Source organism: Lutra lutra, chromosome 14, assembly GCF_902655055.1.
Source record: "Lutra lutra chromosome 14, mLutLut1.2, whole genome shotgun sequence".
In the NCBI taxonomy this organism is placed as follows: Eukaryota; Metazoa; Chordata; class Mammalia; order Carnivora; family Mustelidae; genus Lutra; species Lutra lutra.
Window position 1 is genome coordinate 64,150,320 of NC_062291.1, and position 19,630 is coordinate 64,169,949.

Consider the following 19,630-nt stretch of genomic DNA (forward strand, 5'->3'; position numbering starts at 1 on the left):
TTGTCTTTATATGGTGGGAAATGCTATGATCTTGATTTTGGAAATAAGCATTCACATAGAGAGCACAGATCTGTCCTCTTGAAGATTTGTGAGATGAACTGGAAGGAAAGGCTTCTTTTTGTGAATTTTATGCATTCAGTTATTCTGGAACAATCAGGAATGGTAAAATCATTTTAGGCCCGTGTCTTTGCAAGCGTCAGCTGTCACCACCATTACTGCCATCATGCCAGACTCTGCTTGTGGCTTTCCCTACCTGTCTCAGTTCCTCTTCAGAGTTTGGGGGATGGGGTGGCTCTTGTCACCCCCAATCAGTGGATGAGGAGGTTAGGCTCCCGGAGTGAAGCATGGATAAAAATGTAAGCTCTGGGGGCACCTGGGTGGCTCAGTGGATTAAGCCTCTGCCTTTGGCTCAGGTCATGATCTCAGGGTCCTGGGATCGAGCCCTGCATTGGGCTCTCTGCTCAGCAGGGAGCCTGCTTCCCCCTCCCCCTCTGCCTCTCTGTCTACTTATGACTTCTCTCTCTGTCAAATAAATAAATAAAATCTAAAAAAAAAAAAAAAAGAAGAAAAGAATGTAAGCTCTGGTGTTCGGTGGACAGGATTTGAATCCTGCCTCTGCCAATTTTTACCTGCATGAGGTTAACTTCTCAGCACCTCAGGTTCTTAATCTGTGTTATGGGACAATAACAGAACCTGCAGAAAGGGAGGTTGTGAAGATGGAAAGAGCTTAGTATTATGCTTGATGCATAGTGTTTAATAAATATTAGCAACCGTTCTTATTATTTCTAACTCCGTTCTTATTATTTCTAACTCCAAAGCCCATGATCTTAATTGCTGGGTTACCGTTAGTAAGAGCAGGAACTTCTATACCCAAGCAAGGGAATTCTGTGCATTGATCCCTTTTCTTTTATGTTTTACCTTCAAAGACATTGTCCTGAGGTTGGGTATATATAGGAAGTAGCTTTCCAGAGCAGGGCTATGCTGAATGGCCCTTCGGGATAGTCCTCTTCTCTTATAGATAAACATGGTGGTTAGGAGGGCAGACTTTGCAGCCAGAAAGATCCCATCTTGAACCAGCTCCAGTGTCTTATATTACATGACTTTAGGGAGATGTACATAAATTCTCCAAACCTCAGTTTCTCCATCTGTTCAATGGGGACAGTAATACCCTGTTTCTTTATGGGAGGAAGCCACTCCGATCAGAGTATAGAACTTGGAAGTCCTGTTGTGAGGGTAACCAATCCGTGCATGGGCACTGGGGTCTGGTGGGTAGTTTGGGCTTTAGGCTGTAACTCCACCAGTGCAGCCACAATTCACGTCCTAAGGCCATGCAACTGGGAAGTGGCAGAGTGGGGACTCAAACCAGACCCATCACCTCCAGAGTTCACACTTTCTATCAGTGCATTACCTTGCCTTTATGGTTATTATCACATTGTTTTCTTCTAAAAAGAAGGAGATTTTGTTATAAGTTTATATTTCATTGACTGCTTTAATTTTATTACTTCTTTCCTTCTATAGGCTTTGGATTTATTCTACTAGTTTTCTACCTTCTTAAGACTGAAGCTTAGCTCATTAATGTTAAATCTACTTTTCTATGAAAAGTATATACAGCTATAAATGTCCTTTAAATGATTTCTTGAGTTCTTCCCTACAGGGTTTGAAATATGGCATTTTCATTTTCTTTTAGTTCTAAATATTTTCTGTTTTCAGAAATATTTCTCCTTTGAGAGTAAGTCTTAAAAATATCTGCTATTCCTCTTATGGTAATTAAAAGTACAACTTTAAATTCCCAAACATATATGCATTTAAGTTATCTTTTAGTTACTATCTCTCATTTTTTTGCGCTGTGGTTTGTATTCTGCTGATTCTTTGGAATTTGTCGAAACTTGCTTTGGGACCAATGAAGGTAGTCAGTTTTTGTAACTGGTGCCTGTGTGCTTGAAATTGTTACGTACTCTCTAAATATTCAAACTTCAGGAGTCTCTGTGATGTTCATTAGATAAACCTTGTTAATTGTGTTGTCCAGATCTATATCTTTCCTAATATTTTTTGTCTGTATAATCACTGAAAAAAAGTTTGGAGATTTATCTATTTCTCGTAGTTCTGTCACTTTTTTTTTTTTTTTTTGCTTTACGTATATTTAAGATTATGTTCATAAGGTGAGTAAAAAGTTGCAATTGTTATTTCTTCCTGGTGAATTGTGCCCTTAATATTATGTGAGAACCTTCTTCAATCCTTAATGCTTTTACTTACAAAATAACCTGTTACTAATATAACTCTGTCTGGGATTTTTGTGCATAAGTTCTCTATACTTTTAAACTTTTGATGTCTTTATATTTTAGGTGAGTATCTTGTAATTTAGCAAAAGTCCAATCTGATATATTTGTCTTTTGGTTGGTATATCTAGTCTATTTGTATTTATTGATAATTTTACTTATTTTCTATTATTAACCCTGATTATTTTAATGCTCAAAAAAAGTCTGTTCCTGCTTTTTTGTTGGATTGAGTTTTCTTTATTCCCACATTTTTGCCCTCCACCGGTTACTTCTCTCTCCTCATTACTCCCTATTCTCCTTTTCCTGGTTTATCCAGTTATTTTCTGAAAAACTACCACCACTCAATGTAATTCTCACTCTGTGTTATAGATTTCCTCAAAAGTTGAACACACATCGTAGACATCATGTCTAAGCCAATCCACAGCTGATCCGTATGCTTATTCTTAACAACATGAGGATCCGATGCTTTAACTCCAAAGACCACCGTGATCCTGTCAGCATCATGATTTTTATAGAGTCAATGAATATTTATTCAGATTCACCAAGATGTTTACCAGCTCTTTTGTTTTCTTTGTTTTTCAATTTTTAAAAAATAAGCTCTACGTCCAATGTGGTGCTTGAGCTCACATCCCTGAGATCAAAAGTGACATGCCCCACCGACCTAGCCAGGTAGGTGGGCTTGGTTCTTTTGTTTTCTATTTCTTCATATCCCCAATTCCTTACATTTAGGTTCCATCTCCTTTTAAAAGTGTATCCTTTCATAGTTATTTCAGCGATACATTTTTTCAGAGGCTAATACACTTGTTTGTTTACCTAAAAATATTTTTATTTTAGCCACACTCGTAAGTGATTAAGTTGAAATTCTATTTGTACTCTCAAGTGGGCAGGACCCTGTGTGAGCACCTAGTGGCGCCACGGAGAAGTCTGCTGTCAGTCTCATGATTCTCGCTCCTCTTCAGGCATCCCGCCTTTGCTTCTGTTTGGTTGCTAGAGCTTCCCTTTGTCTTTGGTGTCCTGGAGTTTCAGCACCATGCATTTGGTCTGAACATAGTTTTGCTGACTGTGCTTAGGATTTGCCGTTTCCTGAATCTGAATCTGAATTTGTCTTTGAATAGTGTCTCCTTTATCAGGGCACCTGAGTGGTGCAGTCAGTTAAGGGTCTGACTCTTGATTTTGGCTCAGGTCATGATCTCACAGTTGTGAGATCAAGACCCATGTAGGCTGGAGTCTCCTTGAGTTTCTCTGTCCCTCTCCCTCTGCCTGCCCCTCCCCACTGTCCCGACTGTGTGCATGCATGCTCTTTCTCTCTCAAATAAGTAAATAAATCTTTAAAAAAAATAGTCTCTCTTTTACCTTCTTTATTCACTCCTTCTGGAACTCTTACCAGATATAGGTTGGATTTTCTCATTCATTCTTCTTTATCTACTGGCCTCTTTGATATTTTCTTCTCTTTATGTCTTACGTTACATTTCTGTAGCTTTGTCTTCTTACTCACTAAGTCTCTCAAGGTGTGCTTATCTGCCAATAGCCAATTGAACAAGATTTCCTTTTCAATGATTTTATTTTTATTTTATATAGGTTCCCCCCCCATATGACTGGTCTTGTTGCTAGTATCCTTTTTAATTTTTTTTCCTTCCCTTATATCTTCAATTATTTTAAACATTTATTTTACAGTCTTCATTCTATTGGCTGAAGGCCTTGGCAGTCTTTCCTATCATGTACTGTGACTGCTGACTTTGATTCATGCTGGATCTTTTTTCTTTCGTGTTGTAATTTTGGATTATGGACTAATTTCCAGAAAGGCTTTATTTCTAGGACTCTGGAATGGTTCAGGTTCATTTGTTTCAACCAGGTGCCCAAGGAGATACCACTTGCTTAGGATAATTTTTTGTATTGAATTCTGACCTTGGGGTTTCTTAGACAACTTGGTTCATGTACCCTGGAACCCCAAACTCTTTATGATGGAAGAGTCGTGAATATAAATTCTCCAGGCAGCCCAAGTGTTTTTCCTCACTCAAAGCCCAGGAGATGTTGTTAGATTTCTTTGGGGTCTTCCTGTCCCAGCGATTGGACTTCTATCATCTATTTTCACTGAGGGTGTAACCCTGTTGAGTCCTAAGTTTATGTGGAGGAGTCTCAGTACCAGTTACCCACTTCACACAGGCCTAGCACTTCATTGTTTATCCTTTTATGTCTATTAAAGCCCAAGAAACTTGTTCAGTGAGTCCATCCTCTTGTTCCACTCAACCCCCAGATATTTCTCAACTTGTGTAATCCCCAGTTTTCTCATCCATAAAATGGGGACAGTGATAGTACTTACCCACAGAACTGAATGTGTTAAGTCTACATAGAGATTTGCTAGTATGCTTGGTTATCCTTAACAAAGTTCTCATTAACATTATTTTTTTTTTAATTTTTTTATTTTTTTCAGCATAACAGTATTCATTATTTTTGCACCACACCCAGTGCTCCATGCAATCCGTGCCCTCTACAATACCCACCACCTGGTGCCCCCAACCTCCCACCCCCTACCCCTTCAAAATTCTCAGATCGTTTTTCAGAGTCCATAGTCTCTCATGGTTCACCTCCCCTTCCAATTTCCCTCAACTCCCTTCTCCTCTCCATCTCCCCTTGTCCTCCATGCTATTTGTTATGCTCCACAAATAAGTGAAACCATATGATAATTGACTCTCTCTGCTTGACTTATTTCACTCAGCATAATCTCTTCCAGTCCCGTCCATGTTGCTACAAAACTTGGGGATTCATCCTTTCTTTCTTTCTTTTTTTTTTTTTTTTTTTACAACTTTATAAACATATATTTTTATCCCCAGGGGTACAGGTCTGCGAATCGCCAGGTTTACACACTTCACAACACTCACCATAGCACATACCCTCCCCGATATCCATAACGCCACCCCCTCTCCCAACCCCCTCCCCCCATCAACCCTCAGTTTGTTTTGTGAGATTAAGAGTCACTTATGGTTTGTCTCCCTCCCAATCCCATCTTGTTTCATTTACTCTTCTCCTACCCCCTCGACCCCCCATGTTGCATCTCCTCTCCCTCATATCAGGGAGATCATATGATAGTTGTCTTTCTCCGATTGACTTATTTCGCTAAGCATGATACCCTCTAGTTCCATCCACGTCGTCGCAAATGGCAAGATTTCATTTCTTTTGATGGCTGCATAGTATTCCATTGTGTATATATACCACATCTTCTTTATCCATTCGTCTGTAGATGGACATCTAGGTTCTTTCCATAGTTTGGCTATTGTAGACATTGCTGCTATAAACATTCGGGTGCATGTGCCCCTTCGGATCACTATGTTTGTATCTTTAGGGTAAATACCCAGCAGTGCAATTGCAGGGTCATAGGGTAGTTCTATTTTCAACATTTTGAGGAACCTCCATGGTGTTTTCCAGAGTGGTTGCACCAGCTTGCATTCCCACCAACAGTGTAGGAGGGTTCCCCTTTCTCCGCATCCTCGCCAGCATCTGTCATTTCCTGACTTGTTAATTTTAGCCATTCTGACTGGTGTGAGGTGATATCTCATGGTGGTTTTGATTTGTATTTCCCTGATGCCGAGTGATATGGAGCACTTTTTCATGTGTCTGTTGGCCATCTGGATGTCTTCTTTGCAGAAATGTCTGTTCATGTCCTCTGCCCATTTCTTGATTGGATTATTTGTTCTTTGGGTGTTGAGTTTGCTAAGTTCTTTATAGGTTTTGGACACTAGCCCTTTATCTGATATGTCGTTGGCAAATATCTTCTCCCATTCTGTCAGTTGTCTTTTGGTTTTGTTAACTGTTTCCTTTGCTGTGCAAAAGCTTTTGATCTTGATAAAATCCCAAAAGTTCATTTTTGCCCTTGCTTCCCTTGCCTTTGGTGATGTTCCTAGGAAGATGTTGCTGCAGCTGATGTCGAAGAGGTTGCTGCCTGTGTTCTCCTCGAGGATTTTGATGGATTCCTTTCTCACATTGAGATCCTTCATCCATTTTGAGTCTATTTTCGTGTGTGGTGTAAGGAAATGGTCCAATTTCATTTTTCTGCATGTGGCTGTCCAATTTTCCCAACACCATTTATTGAAGAGGCTGTCTTTGTTCCATTGGACATTCTTTCCTGCTTTGTCGAAGATGAGTTGACCATAGAGTTGAGGGTCCATTTCTGGGCTCTCTATTCTGTTCCATTGATCTATGTGTCTGTTTTTGTGCCAGTACCATGCTGTCTTGATGATGACAGCTTTGTAATAGAGCTTGAAGTCCGGAATTGTGATGCCACCAACTTTGGCTTTCTTTTTCAATATTGCTTTGGCTATTCGAGGTCTTTTCTGGTTCCATATAAATTTTAGGATTATTTGTTCCATTTCTTTGAAAAAAATGGATGTTACTTTGATAGGAATTGCATTAAATGTGTAGATTGCTTTAGGTAGCATAGACATTTTCACAATATTTATTCTTCCAATCCAGGAGCATGGAACATTTTTCCATTTCTTTGTGTCTTCCTCAATTTCTTTCATGAGTACTTTATAGTTTTCTGAGTAAAGATTCTTAGTCTCTTTGGTTAGGTTTATTCCTAGGTATCTTATAGTTTTGGGTGCAATTGTAAATGGGATGGACTCCTTAATTTCTCTTTCTTCTGTCTTGTTGTTGGTGTAGAGAAATGCAACTGATTTCTGTGCATTGATTTTATATCCTGACACTTTACTGAATTCCTGTACAAGTTCTAGCAGTTTTGGAGTGGAGTCTTTTGGGTTTTCCACATATAGTATCATATCATCTGCAAAGAGTGATAGTTTGACTTCTTCTTTGCCGATTTGGATGCCTTTAATTTCCTTTTGTTGTCTGATTGCCGAGGCTAGGACTTCTAGTACTATGTTGAATAGCAGTGGTGATAACGGACATCCCTGCCGTGTTCCTGACCTTAGCGGAAAAGCTTTCAGTTTTTCTCCATTGAGAATGATATTTGCGGTGGGTTTTTCATAGATGGCTTTGATAATATTGAGGTATGTGCCGTCTCTCCCTACACTTTGAAGAGTTTTGATCAGGAAGGGATGCTGTACTTTGTCAAATGCTTTTTAGCATCTATGGAGAGTATCATATGGTTCTTGTTCTTTCTTTTATTAATGTGTTGTATCACATTGATTGATTTGCGGATGTTGAACCAGCCTTGCAACCCTGGAATAAATCCCACTTGGTCGTGGTGAATAATCCTTTTAATGTACTGTTGAATCCTATTGGCTAGTATTTTGGCGAGAATTTTTGCATCTGTGTTCATCAAGGATATTGGTCTGTAGTTCTCTTTTTTGTTGGGATCCTTGTCTGGTTTTGGGATCAAGGTGATGCTGGCCTCATAAAATGAGTTTGGAAGTTTTCCTTCTATTGCTATTTTTTGGAACAGTTTCAGGAGAATAGGAATTAGTTCTTCTTTAAATGTTTGGTAGAATTCCCCCGGGAAGCCGTCTGGCCCTGGGCTTTTGTTTGTTTGGAGATTTTTGATGACTGTTTCAATCTCCTTACTGGTTATGGGTCTGTTCAGGCTTTCTATTTCTTCCTGGTTCAGTTGTGGTAGTTTATATGTCTCTAGGAATGCATCCATTTCTTCCAGATTGTCAAATTTGTTGGTGTAGAGTTGCTCATAGTATGTTCTTATAATTGTCTGTATTTCTTTGGTGTTCGTTGTGATCTCTCCTCTTTCATTCATGATTTTATTTATTTGGGTCCTCTCTCTTTTCTTTTTGATAAGTCTGGCCAGGGGTTTATCAATCTTATTAATTCTTTCAAAGAACCAGCTCCTAGTTTCGTTGATTTGTTCTATTGTTTTTTTTGGTTTCTATTTCATTGATTTCTGCTCTGATCTTTATGATTTCTCTTCTCCTGCTGGGTTTAGGGTTTCTTTCTTGTTCTTTCTCCAGCTCCTTTAGGTGTAGGGTTAGGTTGTGTACCTGAGACCTTTCTTGTTTCTTGAGAAAGGCTTGTACCGCTATATATTTTCCTCTCAGGACTGCCTTTGTTGTGTCCCACAGATTCTGAACCGTTGTGTTTTCATTATCATTTGTTTCCATAAATTTTTTCAATTCTTCTTTGATTTCCTGGTTGACCCATTAATTCTTTAGAAGGATGCTGTTTAGTCTCCATGTATTTGGGTTCTTTCCAAATTTCCTCTTGTTATTGAGTTCTAGCTTTAGAGCATTGTGGTCTGAAAATATGCAGGGAATGATCCCAATCTTTTGATACCGGTTGAGACTTGATTTAGGACCAAGAATGTGATCTATTCTGGAGAATGTTCCATGTGCACTAGAGAAGAATGTGTATTCTGTTGCTTTGGGATGAAATGTTCTGAATATATCTGTGATGTCCATCTGGTCCAGTGTGTCATTTAAGGCCTTTATTTCCTTGTTGATCTTTTGCTTGGATGATCTGTCCATTTCAGTGAGGGGAGTGTTAAAATCCCCTACTATGATTGTATTCTTGTCGATGTGTTTCTTTGATTTTGTTATTAATTGGTTTATATAGTTGGCTGCTCCCACGTTAGGGGCATAGATATTTAAAATTGTTAGATCTTCTTGTTGGACAGTTCCTTTGAGTATGATATAGTGTCCTTCCTCATCTCTTATTATAATCTTTGGCTTAAAATCTAATTGATCTGATATAAGGATTGCCACTCCTGCTTTCTTCTGATGTCCATTAGCATGGTAAATTCTTTTCCACCCCCTCACTTTAAACCTGGAGGTGTCTTCGGGTGTAAGATGAGTTTCTTGTAGGCAACATATAGATGGGTTTTGTTTTTTTATCCATTCTGATACCCTGTGTCTTTTGATTGGGGCATTTAGCCCATTAACATTCAGGGTAAGTATTGAGAGATATGAATTTAGTGCCATTGTATTGCCTGTAAGGTGACTGTTATTGTATATTGTCTCTGTTTCTTTCTGATCTACTACTTTTAGGGTCTCTCTTTGCTTAGAGGACCCCTTTCAATATTTCCTGTAGAGCTGGTTTGGTATTTGCAAATTCTTTCAGTTTTTGTTTGTCCTGGAAGCTTTTAATCTCTCCGTCTATTTTCAATGATAGCCTAGCTGGATATAGTATTCTTGGCTGCATGTTTTTCTCATTTAGTACTCTGAATATATCATGCCAGCTCTTTCTGGCCTGCCAGGTCTCTGTGGATAAGTCTGCTGCCAATCTAATATTTTTACCATTGTACGTTACAGACTTCTTTTCCCGGGCTGCTTTCAGGATCTTTTCTTTGTCACTAAGACTTGTCAATTTGACTATTAGGTGACGGGGTGTAGACCTATTCTTATTGATTTTGAGGGGGGTTCTCTGAACCTCCTGGATTTTGATGCTTGTTCCCTTTGCCATATTGGGGAAATTCTCTCCAATAATTCTCTCCAATATACCTTCTGCTCCCCTCTCTGTTTCCTCTTCTTCTGGAATCCCAATTATTCTAATGTTGTTTCGTCTTATGGTGTCACTTATCTCTCGAATTCTCCCCTCGTGGTCCAGTAGCTCTTTGTCCCTCTTTTGCTCAGCTTCTTTATTCTCTGTCATTTGGTCTTCTATATTGCTAATTCTTTCTTCTGCCTCATTTATTCTAGCAGTGAGAGCCTCCATTTTTGATTGCACCTCATTAATAGCTTTTTTGATTTCAACTTGGTTAGATTTTAGTTCTTTTATTTCTCCAGAAAGGGCTTTTATATCTCCCGAGAGGGTTGCTTTAATATCTTCCATGCCTTTTTCAAGCCCGGCTAGAACCTTGAGAATCATCATTCTGAACTCTATATCTGACATATTACCAATGTCTGTATTGATTAGGTCCCTAGCCTTTGGTATTGCCTCTTGTTCTTTTTTTTGTTGTGAATTTTTCCGCCTTGTCATTTTGTCCAGATAAGAGTTTATGAAGGAGCAAGTAAAATACTAAAAGGGTGGCAACAACCCCAGGAAAATATGCTTTAGCCAAATCAGAAGAGATCCTGAATTGTGAGGGGGGAGAAAGGGGATAAAAAGGGGTTCAGAAAGAAAGAAAAAAAAAACTATTAAAAAAAAGAAAGCCGATAAAGAAAAAATATAAAAAGAGGAAAAAATATATACATATTAGATAAACTATTTAAAAAACGTTAAAAAAAGAAAACGGTAAAAGTTAAAAAAAATTTAGCAGAAGAAGAGAAAAAGAAAAAAAAAATTGAAAAAGAAAAAAAAAATTAAATTAACTGCAAGGCTAAAAAATCATGGGGAGAAAGCCATGAGTTCCGTGCTTTGCTTTCTTCTCCTCTGGAATTCCGCCGTTCTCCTTGGTAGGTGAACTTGGTCCTGGCTGGGTTTCCCGTAGATCTTCTGGGGGAGGGGCCCGTTGTAGTGATTCTCAAGCGTCTTTGCCCCAGGTGGAGTTGCACCGCCCTTACCCGGGGCCGCGCTGAGTCATCCGCTCGGGTTCGCTTTCGGGAGCTTTTGTTCCCTGAGCGCTTTCCGTAGAGTCCGGAGGACGGGAATAAAGATGGCGGCCTCCCGGTCTCCGGCCCGGAGGAGCCGAGAGCCCGGGGCCCCACTCCTCAGTGTGCCCTCAGAGAACAGTGCCAAATGACTCCCGTCACCCTGGCCTCCGGCCGCGCTCCGAGCTGACCGAGCCTGCGACCGGTTCAAGGCAACCCCGAGCTGAGAGTCACTCCTCGGCTCTGTCTCTGCAGCCGGCTTCTCCGTTCTAATACCGGTAAGCTCTGCGACACTGAGACACCCCCGATCCTTCTGCGACCCTGCGGGACCTGAGGCCGCGCTTACCCCGCCTGGGCTTCACCCCAGTTAAGCCTCTGGAGCGATGTCCCTCAGCGGAACAGACTTTTAAAAGTCCTGATTTTGCTCCGTTGCTCCGCCGCTCGCCGGGAGCCGGCCCCTCCCCCCGCGGTCTATCCTCTCGTCGCTTTGGATTCACTTCTCCGCCAGTCCTACCTTGCAGAAAGTGGTTGATTTTCTGTTTCTGGAATTGCTGTTCTTCTTCTCTTCAATCTCCCGTTGGATTTGTAGGTGTTTGCAATCTTTAGATAAGCTATTTAGCTGATCTCCCGCTACCCGAAGTAGTCTCAGCCTGCTACTTCTCCGCCATCTTGACTCCTCCCCCCTCTCATTAACATTATTAATACCGTTAATGTTATTAACCACAAAACAATACAATGTTTTATAGTTCTCCAAGGTTTAATATCCAGCCTCATTCCTCTTTATTCAGTCCTTCATTTAACCTTTCTTTGGGATGGTTGGGTTGCCCTGTGCCAGCTGTGTATTTCCTTCTGGGGCTTATATATCCCCATATAACATGCCTCGTTATCTCGGGGAAGCCCCAGATACACCATGGGCTTTGACAGTTTCTCAGTGTCATCTGTATTTTTTAAAAAGTATTTGAGAAATTCTCTGTCCTTAGAACCGTTTGGAATTAGGAAGATTTTTGGTTGAATTTTTCTGAGCATCAGAACATTTTTGAAATGACTATTTAATTTGTTACATGGTGATGGAGAGACCCTGTCATTTCCCAGCAGCAGATAAGATAGAAGCCTATTTAGTCCCAGTAGACTATGAGTTCTTTTTGGAAAGGCACTTGATAATTCATCTCTCTAACCCCAATGCCTGATACGGTAGCAGGACATGTAGGAAGTACTCCGTAATGATGGACAGGCTCATTGCCTGGGCAAACCCTACTCAACCTTTAGGCTTTAGCTTAAATGCTATTTCTTTGGGGGGACGTGTCTCTGTTCTTAGATTTGGTCTCCTGATACATGTTCCCATATCTTGACTTCTCTTTCATGCCCTCCTTACACTTATAATTAACAAAACAATTGTAATTATGTGTTTAATGACTCCTGGTAGACCATGAGCTTCACCAAAGCGGTGCCTGTGTCTTGATGATCATTTCATTCCTAGTTTCTTGCCCACAGACAGATACTTGTTTGGTGTCTGATTAGATGTTGGAAGAATTGTGGTCATTCAGTAAGTGGTAGGTCTCATAGCTATTTAAGTTCTGTCTTTGAGCTCTGAGAGGTTATGGGAATTATTCTTCCTGTTGCCTTTGCATTTTTGTTACTAACTTCTAACTTTGTAGGAGTCTGGTATTTACTGTGGGTTTATGGATCTATGAACTTAATGCAAACTGTCAGTGTCCTCTTTGTGTGCCAAGGCATGCTGATTCATAGGGTGTAGTCAAAGGTCAAAGTTCTCCCCTTGCTCGGGGTTAAGGTGAAATGGCTCTTGAGCTTGACTTTACAACTTTAGTGGTAAGATGAAGAAGTCTGAGTTCTTGCGAGAATTGGAATCCAAGGTGTGGATGGGAAGGATTTCTTTTCTTTTGCCTACCAGTCTACCCTTCAGGGGGACAAGGATAATGCAAGCATACGTGAGACGAGCCTCTTGGTGCACTCTTCTTTCTGTTTTTAATGCATTTATTCCTCATCTCTTCTGAATCCCTCTGTGTTAATGACTTCTTTAAAAATCAAAACAGCATCTGTAGGATTAGGCAGGCATATGTGCTATGAAAGACTGCCATCCATTCATTCCCCAAGTATCATTACAACATCATCATCATCATCATCAAGATGGTATTCCAAATAATGGTATAAGGCATGATGGCATTAGAATAGGAAGCCTTAACCTTTTGCCAGAGGCACTTAAACACACAAGAAACAGACACAGCAGTTGGGACTTGTTTTTTTCCAAGTATTTAAATATGGAGTAGCAAGCTCAAATATACTCACACTTAGGAACAGACAGGTAACAAGAAAGACCACAGTAAATGGTGTGTCACAATCAGAAATGGCAATATGAAATGGACAGGAACCTCCAAGTCAGAGGCAAAAGGGAGTGCTGGGGACTGCAGACCATGGGGGTCTGTGGATCCCATCTCTAGGAAGCAGCTAACCTCACCCTAGTTCACTGTCCTCTCATGTCATCAGATCTTTAATTTTTCAAGAATAACTTGAAATATGGATTTTTATGTTTCCTATACTGAATTTTGAGTATTGGTGACTTTAGAACATTGTATGGACTTCCCAGAAACACATCTACCACCCTTGATCCACAGGAGGCTCGTTCGCAACCTCTAGCTTCAAGGCCTGGGGGAGAAAGAGATTTAAAGGAACAGCAGCAGCACAATCAGCTTTATTTGTTTCAATTTCTTTGATCTAGTCCTTTGTTGTGATTCCTTGATGGAAGTACAGAGCTTATAAAAATCAAAAGAGAAAGAGGAGATGAGGAGGGAGGAGAAGGAGAGGCTGCAGGTGGTTTATGGTGATGGACAGTCAGAGGTTCTTTCTGAGGAGGCAAGGAAAAAAGATGGAGAAATGTGGGGTGTCTTTTGTAGGGCCAGCCATGGCTGGATGTAATAGAAATGGACCTTCTTTTTCTTTTTAAAAAGATTTTTATTTATTTATTTCAGAGAGAGAGAGTGAACACACAAGTTGGTGGGGGCAGGTAGGGGCAGAGGGAGAGGGAGAAGCAGACTCCCCGCTGAGCAGGGAGCCTGATGCAGGGCTCCATCCCAGGACCCTGGGATCATGACCTGAGCTAAAGGCAGATGCTTAACTGACTGAGCCACCCAGGCTCCCAGAGATGAACTTTCTTAAGATGTCCTTTCCCCTGCTGCTGATGTCTCTGTCTTAATTGCATTTTATAAGCTTTTCTAAAATAGAAGAGGAATTCCCTGAATTGTTAGAAAGACCAGGGGTTGCCTCTTGAACCTCTGATGCACAGGCAGCAGGTGTATTGCTGGTGTCCACTCAACTGATAGTTACTGAGTGCCATCTATGTGCAAGGGCACCAGGGGCTCCAGGTTTCCATTTGATCTTGGCCTTGGAAGACTTTGAGGCTCTGCAGCCGCAGTGCAGTGTAACAATGGCTGTGATTCTATCCAGGATATTACAGGACTCTGAAAAAAACTTCAGTGTGGTCAGTAGTCCCAGTGTGGATTCCCCAAATCAGAGAATGAAACATGGTGTGCGTTCCAGTGGTTTGGGCAGTGGTCTCAGGAGGCTGGAATGAGGGAGCAGGAGAGTGAGACCGGGAAGGAGGAAAAGCCGGTCGAGGGAGGGGACAGCTGGTCACCCTGTGGACATCTGAGTTCCAGTGCTACTGGAAGTTCTCTGAGGAACCGCACTGAAACTACTGCAGAGTTGTCTTGTCAAAGGAGGGGAGACTAAGACACTGTTCAATGACTCCCATTCCCCACTGGTTGAAAGTTGTCCCCACGGGCACTGGGCTCCTTCTGAAAGCAGATTGAGATCCTTTAATTGTATCCATGCCCACGTCTGAGGAAGCCCTGGCGTGAGGCAGGAAAGCTGACTCCATCTGCACTTGAGGCAGAAGCCGCCAGAGTACTCCAGGAAATGAAGGCTGTGCTGGTATGCCAGGCCCTTCATCCATAGCTGAAATTTTGAGATGGTCTGAGAGGATGAGACTTGGGGCTACTGTAGGGGATGAGGTTTGCTGACAGGTCCTGAAGACCAGCAACCAGTAGACCCTCTTCCTTCTAGTCCCTTACTCACTTAGCTTCTCATTGAGTGGTAAATTGCCAATCCAACTTCAGGAAAGGCAGTGGCCATTTCCCCAGCCAAGTTCCTGCTTGGCCTTCCCCCGTTCCACAAACCTCCTGGCATTTCAGTTGACATCCAGGAACCAGACGACACGGTCATACTGTGGTTCATTTAAAAGATGGCCCCCTGATTTTGCTCTAATCACAGTCATCTTTTACTGCATGATTCCTGTGTGTTGGGCTCTGTGCTTTTCCCTAACACAGACCTTTGGGGTGGTTGAGCGCACAGTGAATGACAGCTGGCCAGATGGGAGGGCGACATAATGCGTGATTCACCTGAGGAGGAGGTACAATTTGGAGGAAAGGAAATAAACTCGTCCCCTACACCATGAACATTTGGTTATCTTACCCAGAACACTCATTGTACATAGGAGAACACGGAAGCCTTGCCCTTGAAAGTTAGACTGGAAGAGTTAATTACTTCAGGGGGTTGTGATGCATGGAAGCATACCCCCTACCAAAATGACACACTGAAATGACCCAAGTGAGAAAGGTACTTTGGTAAAGTTCAGGTTTGTGTGGCTTAGGGAATTGTCCTCTGCGTTCTCCACTGTTTCCTCTGCCTAGCGGTCTGGGGCACGGGCCTGCCCCTCAGATAAATAAATAAGGAGCCAAACTGGAAATTGCTGCTTCTTTGTTGGCATCTGGGTCCTGCCCTTTCAAGGTGAACTTTCTCCCTAAGTTAATTTTATGATTGACTGGATGCAAGTCTGGTTTACTTAACTGTAAAATGGACTGAACGGTAGGAAGGTTTGAATGGATCAACACAAGTCCCTAGCTGTACAGGGGAACAAGCCACCTACAGTACATTTTAAGATCATTCTTTGGTAAGGATCTTTATTTTTTCTGATCTTCTGATTATCTTACATTTATAGGACATTTACAGTGTGTTAGGCATTCTTCTAAATGTTTTATATATGGATTATTTCATTTAATCATCCTCATACCCCTATGAGATGAGAGCTGTGACCTTGCCCCTTTACCAGCAGGAAATGTGAGGCCCAGGAAGGAAGGTTGAGAGACTTGCCCCCAAGGCCACACACCTGGCACCTGGTAGACTTATGAGTCCGACTTCAGCAGTCTGGCTCCAAAGGCTCTTCATCGTGGAAAACCATGGCCAAAGTGGCCGTAGACCACTTTGGTCATTAATGGGCAAAATTCACATTTTTTCACTGCATGTAGAGTCTGACTACTCCAAGCCTGGTCCTAGGACCAGTGGTATTGCATCATCTAAGAGATTTTTAGAAATGCAGACTCTCAGGACCTCGCCAAGCCTAATGAATCAGAATCTGGATTTAAACAAGATCCCCAGGAACGCAGGATACTGGTTCTTGGCAAGAGCTATGGTTCGGGAAGGAGCCTTATGACTCCTGGTTGTTAGGTGCGTGGTCTTGCTTTTTGCTTACCCTTTCAACACTTCAGATCGTCTCTGAAACCTGAAAGGCTCGAGGCGTGTTTTAGGGTCCCATAAACTCTCGATGGCTAGTGTTGTTAGTACAAAAAGTCTAGAATGTTTCTTTGTTGATAGAGACGTGAAAAACCTTGATCCTGTTTGATGGTAGCCTGGATGGATTTGGCAGAAGCTGCAGAGAGTTTTGAAGAGTGGAGGGGAATGGCAGTCGCAGCTCACGTTTATAGCACGCTGAGTATATGCCCAGCTGCTCTGCACTAGAGCATTTTGCTTTCACTGTGACCACAGGAAGCCCAGATGAGCTGGTGCTCTTACTGTTTCTGTTTTACAGAGGGGGGAACTGAAGCTCCACAAGAGAACTTGCCCAAGAGTTTATGGCTAAGAATGGCCAGAGCTGCCATTATAAATCAGGGTTTGGTAAGCGATGACCCAACAAGGCCCACACCAAGAATGTTATTTATACATCTAAGGGGTTGGAAAAAAAATTGAAAGAATGATCCCATTCCATGACATGTAAAAATGAAGGGAAAAGCACCTCACATTTCTGTGTCCACAAACACATTATGGACGCATGCCACATTCATCCATTTCTGTATTTTGTCCTGTTCCTTTTGTGCTCGAGCTGCAGAACCCCCGAGTGTGGCCCACAGAGTCCATGAAAGTTACTCCCTGGGCTTTTACAGAAAAGACTCATCAACTGCACGTCTAAACCTTGGTCACCAGAACCACTCACCACAGTTCTTCAGGGCCTCCCAGGAAAGCCCCTGAGCATTTCATTTCTATGACTACACCCCCTTTCCCCAATTCCAAAAGGAATTGTTCAATTAGGAAAGAGCCACTTTAAGATCTGGAAGGCAGAATTTTACTATTGTGGCGCAGTCGCTGCTGGGGTAGCCTGCACCAGACATAATTCTCGCCTGCTCTGTGGACAGATAACAAAGTGCTTATCTTCTGCAAACCCAAGCTGATGATGTCGGAGATGCTCCCTCCCCAGCCAGGCCGAGGGACAGAAAGGCACAGCGAAATCTGCTGGCTGGATGCTCACCCGCAGGGTTTTGGTCTATTTCAAAATTAAGTGGAAGGAGAGTGAGAGGAGAGGGGGAGACATCTTCCACCAAGTCTTGCTGTCCTTGCCAGAGAAGAGTGAAAGTGTTGGTTCAGGAGGCTTCTTCCCCAGCCTGCTCCTTGTGAGCTGCTGCCCTGCCATCCCCTCATCCTGGGACTTCCTAGGGGATGTCTGCTGTCCTGCACCTGCTCCTCATGTGTCAGGGAGGTTGGGAGGAGCAGCGGGAGATGGGCTGTGCGGAAAACAGAGTGCCGATGCCAGCCATAAACCGAGATGTGATACATCCCTGTTGGCTGCTTGTGGGGCGCTGTATGCCTGTCTACGTCGGGTGTGTGTGTAAGTGTGAACACTCGAAGAGCTGGGTTCCTGTGTGGCTGGTGTATTACCGTCTAGCACTACAGCGACCACGAATGTCTGCTGGGCACGTCGTCGAAGTGCTTTCTGTGCTTCATATCTCAGTAGTTCCCAAATGCTGATCTGGGGGACCAGAGAATGTGTATGTTCCCAAACATCAGTGTTTCATTGGTTTTAATGTAACAAGCGCAATGACTGGGTAGCATAAGGCCAATTTTACTTTTTAATTTTGGGGACTCCATTGTTCACCCCCTGTGTTCTTCTTTCTCTCTTTTGGAGATGGAAAGTGTTATGTAATTTTTGAAATGGCATTCTCTTTTATTTTTGTACATTCCTTCCCTTTATGAAATGCTTGGTGAGTGCTCCTAAGAATTTCCAATTTGAGAGCGTGGATCCTATTGCTGGAGGACTACGGTTTGAATCTTGACTCTGCCATGAGCTCTGAACCCCTGGCTGGGTTACTTAACCTGTTGGTGGTAACTCGGTTTCCTCATTCATCAAGGAGGGATAATCGTAGCTATCTCATGGGGTTGCTGGAGGGATTATATTAATATATGTAAAATATTTAGGGTAGTCCCTAGACCAGAGCAAACACTACATTAGAATTTTCTAGTAGTCTTTTTCTTTTTCATGTTAAAACTTAGCAGCAGAAGAAATTAATAAGATTATGCTGGTGTTTTTAAGAGCTAAGCCAGGGGGCACCTGGGTGGCTTAGTCATTAAGCGTCTGCCTTCAGATCAGGTCCTGATCCCAAGGTCCTGGGATCGAGCCCCACATTGGGCTCTCAGCTTGGTGGGAAGCCTGCTTCTCCCTCTCCCACTTCCCCTGCTGTGTTCCCTCTCTTTCTGTGTCTGTCTCTGTCAGATAAATAAATAAAATCTTAAAAAAAACCAAAGAGCTAAGCTGGGGGGCGCGGTGGAGTTATACACATCTGAGACATCTAAAATGAAGGTGCTCCGACTTTATCTTTTCATCTTCGCAACAGCCCCATTGAACAGATGAAGGAGTTAAAGGCCAGAGAGATCTACGGGCCTCAGAAAATGTCTGCCAGCCTCAAAATAGGGCAATTGTGCAGGACCCGCTGGTCACTTGGGTGGGATCAGGCTTTTCTTATGCCCATGTTTGGGGCTTTTCTTAAAATTGTGTTCTCCTTCATGTAAGGCAAATATGGTGAATATGGTTCTAACCTGTGTCCCTTCACACTTGCCTAGGTATACTTAATGTACTCAGTTATCATCTGCTTTCTATTCCCTCTCACTAGTTCTCTATCAATGTGCCAGGAATAACTTCCCGGGGCGTTAGAGTCCTGCAAGCATTAAGAGTTTCTTAAAAAGAGATTAGCTCTGGTAGGCTCCATTAGGCAGACAGAGGTTAAAAACCAGTTTATACCTTTAGCTGCGAGTCCCTTAAACACTTGTGATTTTAGCCAACCCAAGGAGATACTCAGCTCACGCGTGCACTAGAGCTTTGATTTGCTTTAGGAAGGATTTTGTTCATGTTACTTGCTTGGAAACAAGTGGTTTTCAAGAGGGGTTGTGTTGATGGACTCCCTTCTCCTTGCTTCTTGTTTTCTTCTCAGTATTAATAGGATTGAAGCAGTTTAAATTGTCAGGAATCCAAGAAAACAGGCCTGATTCCAGAGGTTTCATTAATGAAGGACAGACAGATACTTAATGTGCAGCAGACATCAAACCTCTCTCCTCTCCTCAAGGGAACACTTTCTCCACCTGCAGGAAACAAGGAACTTCTGCCCAACCATCCACCTGTTTTTCCAGCCCTTCCATGACTCTTTTCTCCCCCGCACCCCCACCTGCATACCCCTCAAGACCAGGAAGGGAGGCATTGCTAATCTGACTGGCACATAATCACAAGAGGCCTGGGCCATATATTGCTGGCAGGCCAGGCCACGGTGTGTTACAGAGGCCCTGCCCATGTGCTGAAGCTCCCTTGCTCTCCCAGTC

The 19,630-nt window shown here is 42.4% G+C and overlaps 1 protein-coding gene across 4 annotated transcripts in view; it reads left to right on the forward strand.

The window, feature by feature from the left end:
- The window catches only part of CFAP58 (cilia and flagella associated protein 58), a 129,126-nt gene that overhangs the window by 76,341 nt on the left and 33,155 nt on the right, over nucleotides 1-19,630 (forward strand). The gene's annotated exons all lie outside the window — the stretch shown is intronic.